At 44.0% G+C, this 15,759-nt stretch overlaps 1 protein-coding gene and 1 pseudogene across 2 annotated transcripts in view; one reads left to right on the top strand and one right to left on the bottom strand.

Annotated features, from left to right (window-relative positions):
• The window catches only part of NBEA (neurobeachin), a gene marked incomplete at its 5' end in the record, with an annotated part of 948,936 nt that overhangs the window by 62,807 nt on the left and 870,370 nt on the right, over positions 1 to 15,759 (top strand). The gene's annotated exons all lie outside the window — the stretch shown is intronic.
• LOC308512800 (nuclear prelamin A recognition factor-like) lies at positions 5,702 to 6,988 on the bottom strand (annotated as a pseudogene). Its single transcript has one exon. The product of its transcript is annotated as a nuclear prelamin A recognition factor-like (transcript).

The raw sequence follows: 15,759 nt of genomic DNA on the forward strand, positions 1-15,759 counted from the left end.
GGGAACAGTTAGGGGCATCAGGCTGGCATGCAGAATGGTTAGGGACGATCAGGCAGGCAGGCAGGTGAGCGGTTAGGAACCAGCGGTCCTGGATTACGAGAGGGATGTCTGACTGCCAGTTTAGGCCCCATCCTGCAGGCAGTTGGACATTCCTGGAGGGTTCTTGGACTGCGAGAGGGTGCAGGCCGGGCTGAGGGACCCCTTCCCACCCAGTGCACAGATTTCATGAATGAGGCCTCTAGTATATGTATACTAGTGCAGGGGTGGGCGAACTTTTTGACTCAAGGGCCACAATGGGTTCTTAAACTGGACCGGAGGGCCGGAACAAAAGCATGGATGGAGTGTTTGTGTGAACTAATATAAATTCAAAGTAAACAGCATTACATAAAAGGGTATGGTCTTTTTTTTCAATAGTTTTATTCATTTCAAGCGGGCCGGATACGGCCCGCGGGCCGTAGTTTGCCCACGGCTGTACTAGTGGCTCGGTGCATGAAATTCGTGCATGGAGGGGGGGGTTCCCTCAGCCCAGCCTGCACCCTCTCCAATAGAGGACCCCTTGGGGGATGTCTGACTGCCGATTTAGGCCCAACCCCACATCGGGCCTAAATTGGTAGTCAGACATCTGTCTCGCAATCTGGGACTGCTGGCTCCTAATCGCTCACCTGCCTGCCTTCCTGATCACCCCTAACTGCCTCTGCCTGCCTGCCTGATTGCCCCTAACCCCTCTGTCTGCCTGCCTGATCTCCCCTAACCTCTCTGCCTGCCTGCTTCATCGCCTCTAACTGCCTCTGCCTGTCTACTTGATCATCCCTAACTGCCCTCCCCTGCCGACCTGATCACACCCCTAACTGCTCTCCCCTGCCGGCCTGATCTCACCACCAACGGCCCTCCCCTGCCGGCCTGACCTCGCCGCCAACTATCCTCCCCTGCCGGCCTGGTTGCCCCCAACTGCCCTCCCCTGCCAGCCTGATCTCTCCCCCAACGGCCCTCCCCTGCTGTCCTGATCTCGCCCTCAACGGCCCTCCCCTGCTGGCCAATTTGGTTCTGATTGGTCGGTTTCTATGCCAATCAGCGTCAAAAACTCCACCTTCTAGGCAGCCATTAGGTCCTCACAGTTTACCCAGATTTGGTTGATTGGTTGGTTTCTATGCCAGTCAGCATCTCCATGCCTATCTCCGGTCTTGATCAGAGAGGCGTGGCTAATCAGCAGCCTCCAAGGAAGCCGGGAGAGAAACAGAGGTGTGGCTGCTGGCGAAGTCCTGAGAGAAAGAGAGAAGCAATGGATGATCAACAGCTGCCAAGAAGGCCGCGGATCAGACCCTGCCTCTCTCTTTGGGCCTCTCTCCGGGCCTCTCTCAGTGCTAGGGCAATCCAGCACTGACTGCAGGACTCGCTTTCCTGTGTTTGGTCGAGCCTTCGGTCAGTTGTTATGGACCCTGAGTTTTTATATATTAGGATGGGTCATGTTTACTTATTCATTCAGCTACCCTATGTCTTTTGATTGGACCATTTTATCCATTTCTATTTAAGCTTATTATTGATAGATACTTGTTTGTTGCCATTTTTATTTTTTATGCCTGTGTTTGTTTCTCCCTTTCTATTTCTTCTTTGTACAATAGTCACTTTAGCATTTCTTGCATTGGTGGCTTGGTGGTAATAAACTCCCTTAGACATTTTTGTCTGCGAAGCTCCAGATTTCACCTTCAATTTTGAATGATAGCCTTGCTGGATAGAGTATTCTCAGATTCAGTCCCTTGCTTTTCATCACTACATACTTCATTTCATTCCCTTCTGGCCTAATGTGTTTCTGTTGAGAAATCAGTTGATAGTCTAATGCAGGGGTGGGCAAACTTTTTGACTCGAGGGCCACAATGAGTTCTTAAACTGGACCAGAGGGCCCTAACAAAAGCATGGATGGAGTATTTGTATGAACTAATATAAATTCAAAGTAAACATCATTACATAAAAGGGTACGGTCTTTTTTTTTCAATAGTTTTATTCATTTCAAACGGGCTGGATCCGGCCCGGCCGTAGTTTGCCCACGGCTGGGACTCTAATGGGAGCTCCCCTCTAGGTAACTTTCTGTCTATGTCTTGCAGCTTTTAAGACTCTGTCTTTGACTTTTACATTTGCCAATTTAATTATCTTATATCTTGTTGTGGGTCTCTTTGGGTTCTTTTTTCTTGGGAATCTCCATGCTTCTTGGACTTGTGTGACTTTTCTTCCCTCAGTCTGGTAAGTTTTCTGTCATTGTTTCTTCAAACAGGTTTTTTATTACTTGCTCAGCTTCTTCTCTTTGTTGTACCCCTATTATTCTGACGTTGTTTTGTTTCAAGTTGTCCTAAAGCTCCCTTAGAATCCCTTCATTCTTTTTAATTATTTTTTCTAGTAGCTGCTCTGTTTGGGTGTTTCTTACTACCAGGTCTTCTAACTCGCTGATTCTGTACTCAGCTTCTGCTTGTCTACTGTTGAAACTTTCCATTGTTTTCTTTACTGAATCTATATTGTTCTTCATATCCTCTTTTTTTTAAAAAAATATATTTCATTGATTTTTTACAGAGAGGAAGGTAGAGGGATAGAGAGTCAGAAACATCGATGAGAGAGAAACATCGATCAGCTGCCTCCTGCACATCTCCCACTGGGGATGTGCCCGCAACCCAGGTACATACCCTTGACCGGAATCGAACCTGGGACCCCTCAGTCCACAGGCCGACGCTCTATCCACTGAGCCAAACCGGCTTCGGCAAATATCCTCTTAATTGTTATTCATGTTGGTGAATTTTTCATTCAGCTCCTTATGTCATTGAGTTTTGTGTATTTGTCATCCACATTCTTGAGCATCCTTATAACCATTACTCTGAATTCTTTTTCTGAGAAATTACTTTCCTCCATTTCATTTAGTTACTTTTCTGGCGATTCCTCTTTTTCTTGCCTTTGAGGATTGTTTCTTTGACTCCCCACTTTTTTCAATCCTGTTGAATTTGTTTCTATGTTTTAGATCAAACTGCTATGCTACCCAGATTTTTTGCAGTGGTCCCAGGTAGTAGGTGTTTTGTGGGCCCCAGTGGTGCACTCTCTTAGATCTCCTGAGCTGAGTGTTTTAGCAAAGCCCCCTACTTGGTTTATTTAGGTTCTCCTGATATAGTTGGGTCTTGAATGTTATTGTCTTATTCATGAATGGAGTCGCTTCATAGGTTGTCTGACTATGTGACTCACCCGAACTTGTAGTGCAAGCTGCTGTGGATGTGCTCGGGGTACCAGTTCCTGTGGCAAGGGTTGCCTGAGGTGTCACCAGTGTGCAAGGGATTCCATAGCCCCGGCCATGTGGTGTGCACTCTGTGGCTCATTGCAGGGGTTCCAGAGCCCACAGCCACAGAGTCGGGCATCTTGGAGTTCATGGCTGAGGCAGCACTTCCTTAGCTGGGGTGGGGCGCAATCGGCAACTCACTGTGGGGGTCCCAAGTCTGCGGCTGAGTTAGCGTGAAGTTGGCTGGGGTGGCATACACTATGTGAATCACTGTGCAGCCTTGGATGGTGTCCAAGGCCAGTCTCTATGGTGGTGAGGCTGGGCTATTAGCCCCATCTGCTTGCCCCTTCAAGATGGTGTGGTTTCTGTACCAGAGCCAAGCCGCCTGTGGAGTGCATGCTGCGGTAGCAGTGGCTCCCCCTCCAGGAGAGTGTGGTCTGCCAGCCCCTTGGGCTCCTGGGATATCTAACTGTCCCTCACACACACACACACCCACCACCCAAACTGATTGTGTTTTGGGGTGACCCTTTGTCCCCCCCACCACACAATCACCACACTCTGATCCATGTACATGAGTTTTTCCTCTTTTTTTTGTCTTGTTTTGCTCAGTCCCTCCCCCATCACTCAACTTTTATATGAACTTTGTCACTTTAATTGTAGTTTTAAGGAATTATATTTTATGAAGAATATTGACAGGAATGTTACTTAAATTACAGTTTTGTTTTCTTCTCACCCGTTACTTCCTTTTACTCTTCCTATTCCATCATTCTCTTTTCCCACCTTACCTTCTCCATTTTGTCTTTTACTCATTTATTTCATTTTCTTCTTTCCTCCCCTTTTGCTTTTTCTCTTTTAATCCCTCCTACCCCTTTTCTTTTTCTTCTCCCCCCTCTTCCTGTAACCTTATTTGGTTTAGGTAACAAAATCAGTTTTTTGACTGGAAATTAGGACTTCAGAGTAGTTTGGTTGTGTATGTGTGTGTATGTTGTGCACCATGGATTTCTAGATAACTAGAGGCCCGGTGCATGAGAGTAGGGTCCCAACAGGGATGGGGGGTAGCCAGGACCCAATCAGCCCTCCAGGCGGGCAGTGGAACACCCTTGCCAGCCTGGGATCTGGATCCGTCCTGCAGACGTTCCTGCCAGTTGTCAGGAGCCACCTAACAGCCACTTTTTTTTTTTTTTGACACTTCAGGTGTTTATTCCATAATCAGAAATGGATCTATGTTACCACAGAGGTTGAAACCCCACTGTAAATAGATTGAAAGCAGAAAATAGGTAATTTCACACAATGTCCCAGCTATCAACCCAGGTGGGTGCACAGGTACAATAACACATGAATGAGGGAACTCTAACAGGCTGTGCGGTTCAAGAATGTTACCCACATGGTAACAAAATCTAAGTGCTCTGGAAACCAACACCAGGCCAGCCACAGGCCTCACTTCACAGGATGACCCTAACTTGCACGGGGTGCTGGGCTCTACGATGGCTGTGTATCTTTCTGTGTAGTTGTCTGTGGGCCAACTGCTCTCTTCCTTCTCATTTAGGGCGAGCAGCATGTGAGGGCAGAGCACACTGTTGTGGAATGCAAAGGGCTGCTCAGAGATGAGGGGAGTGGCTGGGCCCATGGGGTGAGAGGTGGACACAGAGGACACTATCTCACCCAATAGTGGGGCAGGCTGGCCAGCCTTCATCTGCCTGACCCCACCCAGGAGGGACCAAGCAGGGTATCCGCCTCTCCATTCTCCATCCTTCCATCTGTGACACCTGTCACCCTTGCCAGGCCTCCCCCAAAGTGAGTTCAGCTCAATCCCTGAATGAAAAAGGGCACAGAGTGGGGGGCCTCCACTCCAGTGCCCCCTGATTCCCAGAGACAGGACCTGGTTGACAGGACCTGGTCTCAGGATGGTGGCCACAGCTGCAGGACATAGATCTGTTTCAAGAAAAGTTGGGAATGCAGACTTTTGTATGAGCCCCTATTCCAAAAGGTGGCAGTTTATTCACATTGTGGCAAAGACACCTTCAAGAGTAACATAAGTGGGTGAAGTCAGGGCCAAACCGAGCCATTTCCTCATTGAATCTCTCTGAGGTGCGTGGACAGAACTGAGTCTCAGCTCTTCACAGGACATTTCTGGGTTTTTTTTTAAGCCTAAAGAACAGTGGTTGGTCTCCATTCTTGTTCTTTGGGGTTTTTTCATTGTTGGACAAAAGGATACGTGCATTGGGGCAATCCTCTCGAGCTACAATATTCCAGTTGCACCCATGTGATGATGACAGCGCTCCTCAGAGGGAGGGAGCCAACAGATGGGGAGCAGGGAATTCTGAAAACCAAAGCAATGACAGAGATGCTAAGCCTTTCCTTCACGTGTCTGACACCCCTCCTCAGGTGGCCTGCAGACTGGGCGTCTGCTGGACCTTTACCACTTGATGTCCTGGCAGGCTGTCCGGGGCCCTGCTAGGCAGTGTGCAGGGTCGCCTGGGCCTGGGGGAGTCACCCCCGCCCCCTAGCCACTCCTGGTACAGCTCCTGCACATGGGCGCTGGTGTCCGGAGGCCACACTGTGAGGATGGCAGCGTAGATGCCTTCCATCTGCCACAGCAGTCCTCCACCTGGGCCTGACCTCTGCTGCTTAGGCATCTACAAAGTGGCAGGGGAACTTGCCCCTCTACAGCTTCAGGACCACTTCTGGATGTTCCGAAAGCTGTAAGCAGCCTCAAAGCGCAGCAGAGCCTCTCCATCCCTTTCAAGGGTGACCTCCTGGAAATCTTTGTTCCTCAGGGTGCGGTAGGTGAGCACCCCCACGTCCTTGTTGAACAGCTCCTTGGCCATGTGCCTGAAGATGTGCACCAGGTATCCGTCGGAGCTGGCACCCTCGTGTAGCCTCACCTCTTCTTCATTCTCATCTCCAAACAATGTGTCCAGGGTGGTGTTGTTCGAGGCAAGGTCACTTTGCTCCATTATCTGGACAATTTCACCTGAGGTTAACATGCATTCGGCACCCCAGGAACTATGCAACACTGTGGGAACATCTTCTCGAAGGGCCTCCAGTTTCTTGTCATAACACAGGGCCACAATGGTGAGGAAAATCTTGTCTGGGGACAGGTTCTGCCATCTGGTGAAGTAGTCCTTCACCAGAGAGCCAATGATCTGCTGGGGAGACTTGGCCGTGCAGAGGTGGGGGGTGATGGGGTGACCCAGCATGCGCTCTGTATATCAGACCCAGCCGGGGCAGGCGGAGGTCAGCATGGGTAGCCAGGGCTCTTCCTCACGGTGCTGGCAGTACCGATGCACAAATTCCTTCTGACTCTCCAGGATGCTAAAGTCTGCAGCTATCTTTATGTCAAAGACAGTGTGCCCCAAGGCTTTCGAGGAAGCCGCAGAGCCTTCTGGATGCATCAGTGACACTGAGGTTGAATTTAGCAGCAAAATAAGGCAGAGACTGAGGACACACGGACACTGCCAGCACCTTGTGCTGTGAGGTATCACATTTCTTATTAAGGTTCAGAACATGGAAGAAGTCCTTGGTGTTCTGCTGAGAAACTTGGACTCCTTCTTCTGCAGTCACACACCTGTTACACGCCAGGCAGTCACTCAGAAATATCTTGGCATCGGCGAACTTATGGAATTCTCCCTTCTTCCCATTCTCCTAAGCTGGACTCCAGATATTGACTGCGGCATTCTCTTAGTCATCGGTTTTTGTTTTTTTGCTACATTCCTTCCGTGTGTGGTACTCACACTTCATCTGGATCAGGGCGGTCGGGGGCTGGCTCAAGTGACCTGAAAGAAGCACAGGGAGAGAGCAGTCACTGCTGGTTGCCCCTGGTGCTGCTGGCGGTATCCTTTCTTCCTTGTGGAGCATCTAAGGAGGGGAAGCGGCCACAGTGCCCAAGACCAAGTTCCAGGAGGCCGGCAGCACTGTCAGGATCGTGCGGGTGGTGCTGGTCCGTTGGTGCCTGGCCTGCCCTCTGGAGATTGAACCTGAGGACTACTATGGAAGCCAGTCCCCAGTTCTGGCCCACCACCGCCACCGATTGATAGGAGCCTGAGGGTCAGGAAGAGGGACCAAGAGGTCTGCCTTCTGCCCACTCAACAGTCCCCGCCGAGCCACTCACCCCAGTTCCCCCATTAGCCATCCCCTGATCAATCCGAGCCCGAGGGCCGGGCGGGGGCGAGGGGGGTGGGATGTGACCCGTTGTTTGGTCCTCACGGTTGTCACAGGCACTGGCTTTTTATATATACAGATTAGCTTTTTTTATAAAACAAAATTAAACTTCCAGATTTGGTAATACAGAGAGACTTTTTTTGAGAAAGATTCAGCTAATACTAGTAGTCTTGAATTTTATTTCCTGAGATTGAAAGTTTCACTGATTTCTGCTTCGTTAATAATGATGGTTTCAAGGAGAGGGATGTTACTCTACTCTTTATATTTTGGTCATGCAACACCTTTGCTTAATATCCACTAGAATATAGTTATGAGACCAAGTATAAACATTTTTAAAAGTTTGCTCTAAAGTTAAAAAATAATAAGAAAATGCAGAGAAGTGTTCACCTAAATAATTAGTTTTATAAGATGGAATTTACTCATCCTCAGCTGGATTTTCTAAGAGATGTTTCTTGCTATTTACTGGATTCCATCTTTGTGTCAGAGTAACTAGCTTTTTGAAAGTCCAAAATCTAAAAAAAACAGGACTGGAGTGTAGGAGTTAACATTCCCACATGTTTAAGACCTGGTTCCTCTTCTAGGTTCAAGGGTCTTTGTTGGATATGTGACAGTGAGATTATCCATCTTCTTCAGAGTATTCTCTCCTTCATAGTCACAGGAATATTTATCCATATGAATGACCACAAGACATATTATGAGCCTATATAGGGTGTAGCAATAACTTCATTTCCTCATTATTTTCTTTCCATTTTGTTTTATAATCTTACTAGTGGCCCGGTGCACAAATTTGTGCACATCGAAAGTGAATTAATGAGAAGAAATATTTTAATGTTGCTATTTGCCCTTTCTCTGTAATAGAAGTCAGAGATGAAAAAAATTAGTAAAATGTATATGAAAGTAATATATAAATTTATTAACAAATAAACAATAACATGATATGACAACAAAGACATAAAACAAAAACATGATATAAAAACAATAAAAACATGATATAAAAACAAAAACATGATATAAAAACAACACTGACGCAAATAATGGCTGGTAAATTGATTAAACTTATTCTAATATCTTCCCGTATACCACATTAAGAGTAAAAACACTTTCAGAGTGCTTGACTAATTTCCCTTGTGATGAAGTATTTATGACTTTGACGTCAAACGCTCTTTGAACTTTAGAGAAAGCAACATATAACTGACCATGTCCAAAAACAGGTTGAGGTAGGAATATTCCTACTCTGTCTAGAGTTTGTCCTTGTGATTTATTAATAGTCATCACAAATGCTGGCATCACAGGAAACTGTCTTCGAATTAATTTAAATGGGAGGCCAGTGTCAGACAGGGACAAATCAATTCTTGGAATCAGAACAACCTCTCCTTCGCAGATACTGTTAATACTTCAGCTTCGATTATGTTAGGTCACAATCTTTTGATAATAAATCTAATACCATTGCAAAGACCCCATTTGCTATTAAGATTTCTCACTAGCATGATGATTGCACCCACTTTCAATTTTAATTTATGACATGGCATTCCCAAAGGAGTAATACTATTAAAAAACTCGATGGGAAAATTTTCCTTTTCAGCATCATTCATTGAATCGATGGAATCATCACTCAAATATGTGTGAAAATCTCCATCAAATATAGCCAAAATTTCTTCATTTAATTTTTGAACATGCTCATTTTTTGGACAAAGAATCACACGTTTAGTTATATTTTTAATATTATCTATAGATATACTATTTCCAAAGGTAGCTTCAATAATAGATCCATTACAAATAATTTCACAGGGGATTTCAATAATATCCATTCCTAAATGAAAACTGCTATCAAGTTTGCCATCTCCAAGTTTTACTAACCTTTCACTATAAGCAGAATCCTCTGATCTCATATTTAAGAGACAATGTTCTGAAATATCCCCAAACACTACAGTACTTTAAACTCATTTGTACTGTGGCCAATCGCATAGCATGTGGTACAATACTGAGACATTGTCAAAAATCCCCTCTGAGGAGAACTTTCCCACCAAATCCAACATTCAAATTCATAATTTATCTTAGTAATCTATCTATGGTTGGATGCCATAGTGCATTCATCAATAATGAGAAGTTGGGCCTTTTTAATGGTTTTAGCAACTTCACTCTTTATATCGAGTCTAGCAATTGAAGTTTCGTGTAATGAAATTGGTAATTTATATTGGGAATGAAAGGTTCTCCCACCAAGAAGTAAATTTGCAGCAATTCCTGTAGATGCTGTGGGTAAAACATTACCACCATGACCTCTAATATAATGTATTAAAACTTTATAAAGATATGTTTTTCCAGTACCACCTGGACCATCCAAGAAAAAACATTTTGATCTTCGATGGCTGAAGTTATAGTCTGAAAGGCTGCCAACTGTTCATCATTCAGAGAATTTATCAAAACCTCTGCCTGTTATCGCTAGTACGATTTCTCAATGTATTTGTATTCGTTAATGAAGGATAGCCCGGAAGTTTGAAATGTGAACATTTCATTCCATGCAATGTGAATACCTCCTGAATTTTGTTAAAGCCATGCATTTCACAGTTCACACAGGAACCTTCTCTTCAGTATAATTTCCAACAAAAATCTTCAATAAAATGAGATTTATTCTCATCCCATAATTTGTCTGCATCAGAAGGACATCCAAACATGCATATATATGCAAAACGTTGCTGTAGTTGTTTGGCCATATTAAGGATGATTGCATCGTCAGTCATATCTTTCCAGATAGTGCCGTCCATTAATAATCCTTGATGTTTAGCAGCTTCATGAAATGTATCATAAATTACACCTTCTACAGTTTGCAAATCAGCAAAACTTATCGCACCTTTTACATGCAGAAGCAAAAGTCTTAAGGTAATATCGTTCTGGGTCTCTAAAACTCACAGTGAACAGTCTACCTAATATTTTATTCCTGTCCTTTTGGCATTTTCTCCACGAGGAATTATTAAACACATAATGTCGTGGAATCCCCTAATAATAATAATTACTCGCATTGAAATCTTCTCTATTCAATAAGAACCAAGCCATCAAAGTCGAGTTATACCGTTTAGCGCTATCTATAACTTCAGCAAAATCATTCGTATAAAAATACAAATTCTGATCATTTGGCAAATAAATAGCTAATCTTACGATTTCATGAGATTGGTCATGCAATTCGCATTTCAAAAAGTCTCTGAACAGCCTCAGGAGCGCTTACATACCTGGAGTCATGAAGTCCTGTACTTCATCATGATTGATAATATTTTTTTTTCAGAAATTTGAATATTTGCACAATCATTCCCCTTTTAGATGTATTTAAATATTTTACACTTTTAATGGATGCGCAGACTTCAATGTTTACATTACAGTTATATATAAGGTGCAAATACGGGTTATAAGGGGCAATCCAAGTGTTATCGACAACTTTATTTCCAATAGACATGGTGCTACCAGATCTTTGTTTGTGTTTGGGATAGCCATCAATATTTCTAATGGTTGCATTTTGAAATTTTCTTGGATATCCCTTTGAACATTTTCCCTTTTCCATACATGGACTATTTGGATTTTGTATTCCACATGGTCCATATCTGATTTTACAATTTGAAAAAGTCGAGAACATTGGTCTACATCTGGAATTTCTGCCTTAACTATATGGCGAATATCATCTTCCATTCGTAATTTGGATTCACTGTCTAATATTAATAATATGTGAGCAGAGGCAGTCCGTGTTTCTGGAATTCAATGACATGAATTTTAGCTATTACTTTGCCAAATCGAATTTACATATATCATTTGGTCTTCAGACATATTCTGTTGCAGACGCCGGCCTGGAGGAATTGGGCTCCCTCCTCCTACCTGACAGGGTCCCTGGCGGGGCCGATCAGGAGTGGGTCTGGCTGGGGAGAGAGTCCGTGGGAGGTTGGGTGGGCCAATTGGCTGCCGGTGAGCGCGGGGCAGGGTGGGGCAGGGCGGACGGGGGCTCAAGAGGAGCTGAAGGCTTTGGGGGTGCATTTTCGGTCTTTGTGGCTTGATGCTTGGGTTGGTGGCCCACTTGCTGGCCACTGCTGGCTTGGCGTTCAGGGACGTGGGTCCCGAGGTGGAAGGAGGCAGGGAGGGTGCGCAGCCCCAGTGGTGGCACAAGGAGGAAGAGCCTGCTCCTTGGCTGACCCATTCCTGGGTCATGGCCCCTGGTCATGGAGGCATCTGCTGGTGACCTGGGGATGCACATGAGACAGGCACTCAAGTTCTTGCGTCCAGTGGGAAGGGCACTTGCTCCCTATCGCCTTGGTTTTACAAGTGCTTTGGTTGAACCAGAATATAAAAGTAGAAAGGCTGGTGCAGCCGAGCAGAATAAACCTCTGTGGCAGGCAACTGGCGGTCGATTGGGGGGCGGTTCTGCCCCCCTATCACCCTACCGCCACTGCTGGTCACCGCTGCCCCCGGATTGCCCTGCTGCTGACTGATTGTTCCACTGTTTGGTCAATTTGCATATTAGGCTTTTATTATGTAGGACTAGTGCCCCAGTGCACAGATTTGTGCACATGGAAAGGAAATTAATTAGAAGATGGCCAGCAGGGCAGGACTGGGCAAGACAGGCCAGACACACCCTGGAGCCAACCTTGAGGTCCCTCCTCAGCCAGCCACACCTGGGGTGGCACCATGGATCAAAGGTCGTCTGCGGAGTGAGCGGGGCAGGTGGGGTCCCTTGGCCAGGCCTGTGGGGATCGGGCCGAAACCAGCTCTCCAACATCCCCCATGGGGTACCAGATTGCAAGATGGCAGTTCTCCGGTGACACACCCCAGAATCGGGTTCCCTCCTCTCTGATTCCGGGTTGGGTCACCTGCTGCTGCCAAGTCACCGCAGCTGGGCAGCTCCGGCGTTGAACGTCTGTCCCCTGGTGGTCAGTGCACATCATAGCTACTGGTTGGATCGTCTGCCCCCTGGTGGTCATTCCACATCATAGCTACCGGTTGGATGGTCACTTAGCCTTCTATGTGTATAGATGTCTGCTTTGCCACATACTGAAGAAAATCTTTTTTATGGGATTTTCAAATATATATATATATATACATATATATATATATACATATATATATATATATGTATGTATATTTTCTAAATGAGTCCTTGCTTTATGTTTAAGTAATAGTAATCATTCTTTCTATTAAAAATATCAATTTAACAGTCATTCATTAATATATATACAAGGAAAATAGCTTCAAAAGCAATGATTCTAAATAAATTTATGTATTAAAACGGGGCTATTTTTTTCTTCATACAAATTCTGGTTATTTTTATGAGATTCTCATCACCTTTCCTCCAGAAATTCTGACTTATTAAATTTGGGGTGAGAGCCAGGCAGAGTTTGTACCAAAAGTGCCACATCATTTTGAATTTTAGTGGGGATTTATTAGAAATACAGATTTTTGGAATGATAATTTTAATGGTTTAAACAAATGCGTTCTTATCAGACAGGTTTAGAAACAATGCTTTAAAGATATTAAAAAAAAGAGTAAAGTTCTGAACCAAACAAAATTGTCATTAACTCAAAGCAATTTAACCCATTTCTTCTGTCTCTTTACACACTTTCTTCATAAGAAATACATTCCAGTCTGTAAAAATTGTATGTCTTCTAAGAAATCTTGTTAGGAACCAGGGATGACATGGGTTTTAAAAAGCCTTCTGTAAAAATTCTCATAAGCCATAAAAATCATAAGTATTGATTATACTGTTTCATTATTCAGTATAAATTTATTCTCTTTTATCCCCTTTAGTTTTCCAGAAGATACCATAGCTTAGTTGTTACCCTTTTAAATAAGGTACTTAACTGGCCTTTCTAAATGAAACCTTTATATTACAACTACTAGGGGCCCAGTGCACGAATTTGTGCACCTTGAAAGGAACTATGGGCCGCGAGGCTGCGGTGGGCACAGGGCCAGGTCTTGACCCATCCTCCGCACCCCCGCCCAGCCCCTCCCACCCTGGCCCCGGTCCCCTGTCTGTCAGTAGCCCTGCTCCCACCGCCACCGCTCCTCATGCGCTGACAGCTTGCACCCGCTCATGGTGTGGAGTGATTGGGGCTGGCGCCAGCAACGGGTGTGAGTGGGGCTGGAGCTGTCAGTGAGTGTGAGCAGCAGCTGCTTCCCCATTTGCCCTTCAGGAGCAGGGGGAGGTGGAGAAGCCCTCAAGGATGATCGGGGCAAGCAGCCGCTGCTCGGATCCACTGACAGTGCCAAACGATCGGGACTCGTGCCAGTGCCAGCAGCGGGTGTGAGTGGTGGCACTCGCGCCAGCTGCGGGTATGAGTGGAGCTGGCGCTGGCAGCAGGTGCGAGAATCGGGCGTGACCGTGGTGTGTGGGAGCAAAGAATTTTCAGTAACCACCAGAGGCTTGCCCCAATGACAGCGACCGGCACCCCGCCTTGGTCTGGAACCCCTGCTCACCTGCTCCACCATCCCGCCGCAGCCCTGATGCCCGCCATGTTCTGCTCTTTGCTGCCTGCTACTGATTCCCACTATGTTTCACGCACACCCTCTGATGGTCAGCGCATGTCATAGCAATCTGTTGTTCAGTTGTTAGGTTGTTCCACAGTTCGGTATATTTGCATATTAGCCTTTTATCATATAGGATTATATAGGAATACTTTCCTAAATGTACCACTTACCAGATCTTACACATTGTGAAAATGGATGTAAACTGTTAGTATATGACTTAATTTGTAGTAAGTGTTCTATACATGTTAGCTACTATTGATATTTATTAAAATGTCATATTTTTCTTACGAATTTTTAATTCAGACTAAATGCAGATCTGAGTATGCATACATAGTCTCCAAGTTTATATCCATATTCTTTAGTCAACAAATATCAAGTCAAAAAGTTGTGGTACATTTAAGCAAAGGAATACTACTCCATTGTAAAAAAGAAGGAAATCTTACCCTTTGTGACAGGATGGGTGAACCCTTGAGAGCATTATGGTTAGTGAAATAAGCCAGTTAGTTAAAGACCATATGATTTCACTCATATGTGGAATCTAATGAACAAAATAAATTCACAAACAAAATAGAAACTAGAAATAGATTCCTAGATAGAAAACAGACTGATAGCTTTCAGAGAGTTCAGGTTGCAGGGCTGGTTGAAAAATTGAAGGAATTAAGCAAAGAAAAAACAAAAATAAAAAATACCCTCATAGAAACAGACAACAATACAGTGGTTATCAAAGGGAAAGGCGATCGGGGAGGTAGAAGTGGTTAAGGGGGGATAAATGGTGATAGATGGAGGCTTGGGGTGGTGAACACACAATTGAATATATAGATGATGTATTACAAAATTATACCCCTGAAACCTATATAATTTTACTAATGTCACCCCAATAAATTCAAGAAAAAAATGTATATATATATATATATAGTCAAAATTTGGGAACTTTAGTTTGGAAAATTCATTTGTGTATTATCTGTAGAGTATATATTATGCACCAAGGAAAGAACATCATCTGATTTTCACTGAAATAATTCACTCTACTATGCATTCACACATTTATTTATTTAATTGTATCATACATTAGTTATAACCAAAAGCAAACTATTTCTTTGTAATTCCAAACCTGTTTATTAGGCAAATTAACTGCTTCACTGTATTAATTACCTTAAGTTAATTATACTCGTTTAAGTTTAAAATTGTAACCATCATAGGCTCCCTTTTTTCCATATCAATACTTACATTTTTTTAATTAGTCCCTATCTCTCTCTTTATTAATCCTCACTTGAGGATATGCTTATTGATTTTAAAGAGAGGAAGGGAGAGAGAAAGAGAAAAACATCACCTTGAGAGACAAACACCAATCAGTTGCCTCCCAATCCAGCCCTTACCAGGGATGGAACCCATAACCTAATTATGTGCCCTGACCAAGGATCAAACCTACAGTCTTTTCAGTGTTAGGGACCATGTTCCAAACAACTGAGTCACTCTCTTTTAAATGACCAATTCCTCCATCTTAGTTTAGCTTTCTGTGGTGTTCTTATCTGAACATTTCATACAGTTTTTAAGTTTATCTATATTTGTCTAACTAACTCACTTCCTCACTACTGCGAGCTATTTTCCTAAATTATGAAGATGATCATATAAGCTTCCTGCTCAGAATTCTTCAATGATACTACACTATGCAAAAACCAAAGGCTGATTACTAAAGTTGTCCAACAGCTCTCTTTATAATTTGGTCTTTGTCTTTTTCCCTATAAAACCTAAATGCTAGAAAAAATTTATCAAATATCTGTGCTGTATGTACCATATTAAAATACCTCTCTATGGAATGTTTTTATTGCCCCTTGTTTACTTAATAATTAAAT

The sequence above is a fragment of the Myotis nattereri genome (assembly GCF_964212035.1).
Source record: "Myotis nattereri genome assembly, chromosome: 2".
Lineage (NCBI taxonomy): Eukaryota > Metazoa > Chordata > Mammalia > Chiroptera > Vespertilionidae > Myotis > Myotis nattereri.